Source organism: Procambarus clarkii, unplaced genomic scaffold (genome assembly GCF_040958095.1).
Source record: "Procambarus clarkii isolate CNS0578487 unplaced genomic scaffold, FALCON_Pclarkii_2.0 HiC_scaffold_259, whole genome shotgun sequence".
Classification (NCBI taxonomy): Eukaryota; Metazoa; Arthropoda; class Malacostraca; order Decapoda; family Cambaridae; genus Procambarus; species Procambarus clarkii.
The window spans coordinates 167,894-175,180 of record NW_027189292.1 but is presented as its reverse complement, the minus strand read 5'-3'; the positions used below and the strand labels follow the sequence as shown (position 1 = coordinate 175,180).

At 33.3% G+C, this 7,287-nt stretch overlaps 1 long non-coding RNA gene across 1 annotated transcript; it reads right to left on the bottom strand.

The window, feature by feature from the left end:
- Window positions 1–385: 385 nt before the first annotated feature.
- Window positions 386–2,261, bottom strand: LOC138361209 (uncharacterized). The gene is made up of 4 exons (XR_011226850.1): window positions 1,825–2,261; window positions 1,521–1,691; window positions 1,056–1,240; window positions 386–796 (listed from the first exon to the last, which is right to left on the bottom strand). It is a non-coding gene; the product is annotated as an uncharacterized lncRNA (long non-coding RNA).
- Window positions 2,262–7,287: the final 5,026 nt, after the last annotated feature.

The following is a 7,287-nucleotide window of genomic DNA, read 5'->3' as shown; positions in this document are numbered from 1 at the left end:
CTGGAAAGGTTTGGAGTTCAAGTGACCTGTTGAAGAGCATGAGAATTCTTTGGAGACAATTCCTAACCTATACTTCTTCTCAAGGTCATGTTTTTTATTAATGGGTTTAAGTATTCCCTTTGTAAGCAAGGGATTGTTAAGCCTTTTGGTTATGCTTACAAAAAAGTCACAGGACAGACATTATCAGCAGCAGTTATAAAATTGTCAATAGCAGTTTCATTGTGCAGCCTAAAACTTAACTCCCTTGACTCTAGAGGTATATATATTAGGTTTAGGTTAGGTTTTTTTAATTAAACCAGCCAGGATGAGTGAAGCCATGAAGGGCGTTTTTATTAATTAAAACACCCAAATGTTGGGTGCTTCAGGTGTTGTTCCTCTTGGATGATCTTGTACCTCTCTGTCTCACACCTGTAAGAATGAGTGATATGGTTAAGGGGGAAACAAAGTGCAGGCAAGGCAATGGAGGCCAGTAGTAATCTTAGGGCTAGGATAATTAGAAATTAGAGAAATTAAGTAAGAGAAATTAGCAAGAGAAATCAGGTAAAATTTATTATACTTAACTTTTGTATCATCAGTTTAGTAGTAAATCTTCATCTTCATCATCATCATCTTCACTGTCACAAAGCTCCAGGTAGGGCTCGGAAACATCAACATCCTCTTCCTGGTATCCAAATAAACGCTTTGCATCACTCAGCTTGTCAGAACACAACTTTTGCCCTTGCTTCAAAAGAGCCAAGATTCCACTCTTATTTTTGGTTGATAGGTGCTTCTCTTCAATAGTGTACTTGTTAGGATCCTGTAATATATAGACTATTTAATGGGGTTTAAGACATTTACAAATTTCCCTGAAAATACTAAAGAAATTAGAATAAATAAATAAAGTTTTCGGTAAAAGTTCAAATATATGTAAAACACACCAGTACAGTATATGAAAACCATGGAATTGTCTACCTGTCAAAGTTGTAAATAGCAAGACTTTACTCAAGTATAAAATTCTGCTGGATAAATGTTTATGAAGAACTGAATTGCAACACACATTTAGGCTGTTAGCTTACCTTGCTTAGATATGAAGGAAAAATTCCACATAACAACTCTTCAGTATGTTCGGTTAAAATCTTTCTCTTATTCTTGTAATATGCGAGATAATGCAGCATTTCTTGAACAGTGTGTTGTTGCTCTTCTCTGGATCTCTTCTGAAGCTCCACATCTTCTACTGCCTTCTTTTTTTGAGCAAGGGACACTAATAAAAGAGGAAAATTATATTTACTGCAAGTAAACTACAACTCAATTTAATGTAATTACAGTTTAGGTACTTGCATTATACATACTATACATAGTTTATTGTGCAGTATCAACCTGATAAAAACCTACGGATTATGATACTGCACCTATTTTACAAACAGTAGTGATGATATTTTACTTCAAAAATAAGTAAAGCTTATCCATTATGCATGCTAAATGTTAGTTATCTTGATAAGGCCGAATTGTAACCCCTGATAAAATGAGATGTAGTTACATACCATTTTGGCTATGATGAGGCAATAAATTGTGCCATGGCAGGATACCTTCTATTGCATCCTTTTCACTGAGAATTTCAGAGTTTTCACTATTGTAGATTTTTATGAAGCCTTAAAGCTTTTTCCTATCACACTCATTTCTGTGCCGGAGTGAAGAGCGCATTTTACTGGATGCTGCAAATAAAGTTTTTTGGCTGAAAGTTTTAAAGTTGTTAAAAAAATTTCCTCATCATTTACCTACATAGAAATTATAGACAAGAGCTAAATAGAAATTGCTTCAGAGTTAACAAAGAAATAGTAAGCCTACCTGCATCAGTGGCAATCAGATTTTTGCGATGCCTGATAGAGTCTGCAACTGCCTCGATAGAATATTTTATGTTCTTCGAGGTTGTTCCAGTGTTTAACTCTAACTCCTTACAAATCATTTGTAGGTCAGATCGCCATTCTTGAATCAATGACTTTTGAACATCAAGTTTGTCGATCTCATTTGAAACTGTTATTTCCGTCTCTCTGGCCTATTTGAAAATATAATAAATTTAATGAACAAATCACATTAACCGTGATGAGTGGTTCGAACCTATGGGCTTGGCATTCCCAGATGCTTGCTGTAGTTGAATGCGCCACAACATGGTCAAAAGAATTGCAACCTAGGGTACTAATGAACCCACAATTCAATTTTTGTTAATTATGCACCCCCATACCCATTCCATGGGCGGTTGTGCATGCAGTTTCCCATGTACTTGGTCTGTGTCCTCCAGTAGTTTTACCTCTGATGGCCCTTTCAATACACATAGAATTCATATTATTGTGATATATCAATACATGGAGAAAGACATTGAAATGGGGGCATCAAAGGCAGAACTACTGAATGACAGAGACCGAGTTCATGGGGGAATTGTGTGAAACCTGGTTTGGCTTCAGTGGAAGCCTTGGGATCCTTGTGGGTGCAGTAGTACTCCAAGTTGCAATTCATCTGACCATGTCGTGGCGTAGTGAACTAGAGCATGCATCTGAGAGCACTCAGTGCATGGGGTTCAAACCCTCATCACAGTTCCCGTGATATATCACGATACTGTGATTTCTCTGTGAACACATTTGATATATCTCGGAATCATACATTTAGGTTAATTAAATACTATATACTTTATACAAATTAACCTTATTGATATATTGAAAAAGTTCAAGCAGTTAATTCAAGGAAATGGTCGCTAATTTATAATGGAAAATATATGTAGTACATGATCTGAACACATAACTAACCTATAAATGCATTATAATACCTTTCACATATAAATGCATTATAATAAGTTTCAAAATAAATACAAATAAATAAAATAAATATATATTATTTTTAGTACCTTTCTGAGTCGAGTAACTAATGCACGAGCCAGTCCATCAATTTTTCGATGGTTCCAAAAGACTGCACCCTCTGTGAGTTCTTCTGTTCTTTCTGAGAAAAATATTTATAGCAATGAACATCTTGAAGAGCATAGATTAATAACAGTTTCATAACATACCTTTACTCACCACGACCAACTCAAGTTTGACCAATATGTTTTCATTCTTTTATTGATTATTTGAGGGAGTTGATACTTATTGAATACTGAATACAAATCGCATTATACTGATTACAGGGCAGGTAAAATAATAAAAAACTTGATCAGATGAACCATATAAACAAATACCAGCTTTCAGCATGTTTTTAGTTGTAGAGTTGTATCGTGAGAGGTATGCAAACACTTGCTCTGCCTCTTCCCCTAAAGTCATGCCACTTCCTTCTTGCCACCGCCCTCCATACAATACCTTTAACATAAAAGGATACAGTAAAAAAAAATTCAAATTATTGTACAAAAATTAAAAGCCTCCTACTATATTAAATGATACGTATATCATTAATCTTAAACAATCAGAAATCTTAAATTTTTTTACACAAACTGTACTTATTATATTTAATGTAATGTATACATTACATTAAATTTAATTAGTATACATAAATGTATACATTAGTATACATAAATGTAATGTTATATTTTTATTTACCTGACAATACCAAGCATGTCCTTTTGCATGTAGGACTCCTAAAAATGGCTTTGCTTGACCAATGTGAAAATGTGATTGTTTCTGAGCCACAGTTAAGGCCCATGGCCAATATTTGCAAATTATGTCTTGACAAATAAACTTTACGTATTTGAAATACATAATTTGCAAATAGTGGGCATAACTGTACAGCTCTCCTTGATACATATTCAAGGTGTGGAGGATAATACCATGTCGACAGGAGGCCATGCTGATTCCTGTTTCATCCAAACTTTGGAATGAAAGAGGCTTATTTTGAGCAGCTTTCCATGTAGACACTCCACATGTGTGCTTACTCTGTTAAACAAAAATATTTATAGTAACTAAATAACCAGTTGGTGAGCATGATTATAATTATGTAGGACGGGTAGAAGGTAGAGATTATTTTGCGCGATAGGCATTGTTGTTGCACATAAGAATTTCTATGGGTTATATTTCCTTATTCAATATATATAAACTATAATGAAAAAATACAAAAATGGCCACCATATGTTATAGTCGCCAAACAGTTATTAGGTAAAATTGAAGGTTTCTCAATATATAATAAAACTCACCTTAGTTTTCAAGCTCTGAATAGTGCCAACATGAGCTTGAACATCTTCATCTTTGCTGAAGATACTATCAGAATAATAGGGGTTTCTGATACCTCTGCAATGATAATTCAGAAATAATTATTTATTGTCTGTAACCACTATAATATTAAACAATGGGTAATGGGGTATCAAAAAATGTTTTATATGAAGAATTCTGATGCACTGCTAAATTTTACATAAAACAAAAATTTACATGGTGTTAGATAAATAAAATGATGATATGGATGCAATTGAAAGGCAAACTATAAAGACATACTCAGTTAAAAAATATGTCATATGACAATGTATATTTATATGTGCATACTTTATTTATAAGAACATTAATTTGAAGACAATATAATTCATTATAATATAGTGTGTGTAGAGAACAAAAGAATACTATACATTAAGTATCTGTAAAGCACATTTTATTACCTCCCAACTTTGTTGTAACGATACAGCTTCTTGTTGCCATCAATATGTACTGCTAAAGGGGTTTTATCACAAGCAGGACACTCATTGTCAGCTTCTCCTCTAATTTTTCTCAGCTCATATTGCTGGAATCGCCATTCGAAGAACACTCTCTTCGAAGTTATATAATTAATGGGTCCAATCTAGGAATAAATTTTTTAGATGGTGACATTTAAAATGCATATTATGACATAAGATAAATAAACAAAAAAAGCATTCCATTTTGTGTTTGAACAAAATTAAAAACTAATTATTAATAAATGAATATACATTACTACAAAATTTTGATAATTTTTGTATTGAAATATAAAACTGAAAATATTAAGAATAACGGTATCAAAACATACACGCCCACGAGAAGCACCAAAGGATTCCAGTGCAGTGACTAATGCCCGAAATGATGTTCCGGGACAATTTCTTTTTATATGGTGCCATGATTCAAGCAGACTGGTGCTGTAGAATGTGCTGCTCTTTCCTAATGATGAATAGAAACCAGACTTGTGCATGGTCTTGCCTAGTTGTTGATGCTCATATCCACAGTGGCATGTATAGATTGGAGTATAGAGGTCATACCTTCCTGTAGTTTAAAATACAGTGCATTGAGTGGTGTGGCGACTTGCTAAAATAGTGATGTAAAAATTAACATTTATAGCAACAAAAATTTCAAAATGTATTGTGATTCAGGAATATCCGGTAATGGAAATAAAAGGGTAAATTTTAAAGTTTATTTACCCATTATAGTGATGAAGATGCAGAGAATGCTGGAGCTTGAAATTTTAAACTTGCAATCTGTGCAGTTGGGGCAAGAATTTGGTGGTTGGGCTGGTACAACAGGTTCTGGTAACAAAGAAAAGGAAGACAGTTTGACAAAATGAGTTTTATGGAAAAGAATTTCAGACTGAATATTTCATTGTTTCTTGATTGTACAAAATATTGACATTATTCTCCAGATAATGACTGAGAAATTCACAGAAAAGAAACAATCAGACGATTAAATCAATCTATAAAACCAAGTGTCAGGTTTAAACTTTAAGACTTCTCCAAATGTTGTAATGACTGAAATGAAACATTTATTCATTTTATTTTGTTATACCAAGATAATCGTAGCTCTAGACTGGGATTGGGAAGTAGAAGTAATCTCGGAACAAAGTACGGATTTTATACAGGTATCGTATACTTACTCCAGTGAAAGATATTTCCTTCAGGGCACACAGTTTGTGTCGGGTCTAATGGCTCATAAAAGCCATTTTTCCAATATAATCTGTGGTGGAAAGGCATGAGAAAATATTGCATTTGGTCACAAATGTGACACAAAAATGCAAAACAGTCTTCACATTTGATGCTTGCCTCACAATTTGTACATTGTACACAAACTTTACCTGATGAAAAAAGGGGTAATTATTTATACTAATTTTAAATACTGTATACCTAACATTTTAAACAATCTGAAGTCTAAATGTATTAATAGAGTGTCATTAATTTGCATATGATGCTTATTATACAGTATAACCTTAATGAACACAGCAATATTTAATTTACCTTTATCTGGAACACCCAACTCAGACAATGTCCAATCGAACAGCATTGCCCTGCTTTCTCCCCAATTAATCTCTGCATTTTTTCTTCTTTTTTGCCAGTCAGAAACACTTGGCTGAGAATCTTTAATTTGTTCAAGTTCTGCAGCAAGTACTTTGAAATATGGGATTACAAATTAGTAAGAAAAATTTGTAAGTGAAAGGAATGATTAGTATAATATGTTAAACAAAATTTCATAGGCATTAAGCACAATTTTGGTACATAATATTTATGACGTGTGTCCATTAAATAAACCCTCATTTAAATACCAACAAATGATGTTGGGACATACCAACATCAAATGATTCCAAAGTTTCTTCACCAGCTGCCAAATAACTTTGAGTGTACGTTCTGCCACTAGTAGAATAGCCCGCATTTTGAATGTGTGGTGGTGAAAGTATAGCAGGCAGAATGTCTGGGTGGCACATTTGAAGATTTAAGCATGGTACATAATTGCAAATTGTATACAAGTATTAATATTTTCAGACAAATCTCAAGATATTACTATAACTAACTTTATGCTACCAAGTTGTTCAGTGTTATAGTAATTTAATCTCCATAATTGTCTAGCATACACTTAAAAATAGGCAACAAATATTATTGGAAAGTACACAAATAACAGCTGTAGAAATATTGTTAAAAAAATAATAGAAGATTACCATCAGATTGGGGTGCAGCTGGTCTTTGTTTTGAATTAATGTGTGATACATCCTGTATGTTATCTTTTTTCTGTTTCTTGTTTGTCACCTTTATTGAGTTTGGTTCCGCCACGTTTAAGAGTCTCTTCAAGTACTCATTTCTTTGTATCATTGCAGCACGTGCTTTCTGGTACTCACGTTCAAGATGTTCTCTAGTCATCACTGCTATTCTCCGGTGAAATTCTGAAGAGAAAATAATAGTGTTCGAAGGAAAAGTACAAGAACAAAACAAGAAAATAATGCTTATGCAAAATTATGCTACAATGTACCTATTAATAATCTTAAAATTTGCTACAAATTACCTACTTATAATTATGTGTTAAATTATGGACTTTCCCATAATGATATGCATGTTAGTGGCATTACCTATACTGCCTA